Genomic DNA, 422 nt, shown 5'->3' on the forward strand with positions numbered 1-422 from the left:
TTGTCCTGTTTAAGATGCGAACAATTAACAGAAAGAAAATCAATGCAAACTAAATCTCTGGGTGCATCTCACACATCAGCTCCATAGTTCACTGGCAAGGGAAGCGGTCAGAGTGAGAGTTAATGGCCTGATTGCTCAAAACACTGAAATTTTACCAATAAATACTAACTGAACACAGGAAATAAAAGAACAGAAATTACAGGCAATTACAATTTACTTATAATTAAGATTAGGTATTTAGTGATAATATTGCGTTTAATTTATTACATTTAGAAACAGAAAATTGCTTTTGTTTGTAGAAGTTCATTAGACATGAGTTTGTTGTTGTCGTTGTATTTGCAGTGTTTTGAGCAGCAGATGTCGTCAGTGAGCGCTGATTCATCGATTCGAAAACGATTCATCATTTGTGAAGCAATTGATTC

Source organism: Garra rufa, unplaced genomic scaffold, assembly GCF_049309525.1.
Source record: "Garra rufa unplaced genomic scaffold, GarRuf1.0 hap1_unplaced_007, whole genome shotgun sequence".
Classification (NCBI taxonomy): domain Eukaryota; kingdom Metazoa; phylum Chordata; class Actinopteri; order Cypriniformes; family Cyprinidae; genus Garra; species Garra rufa.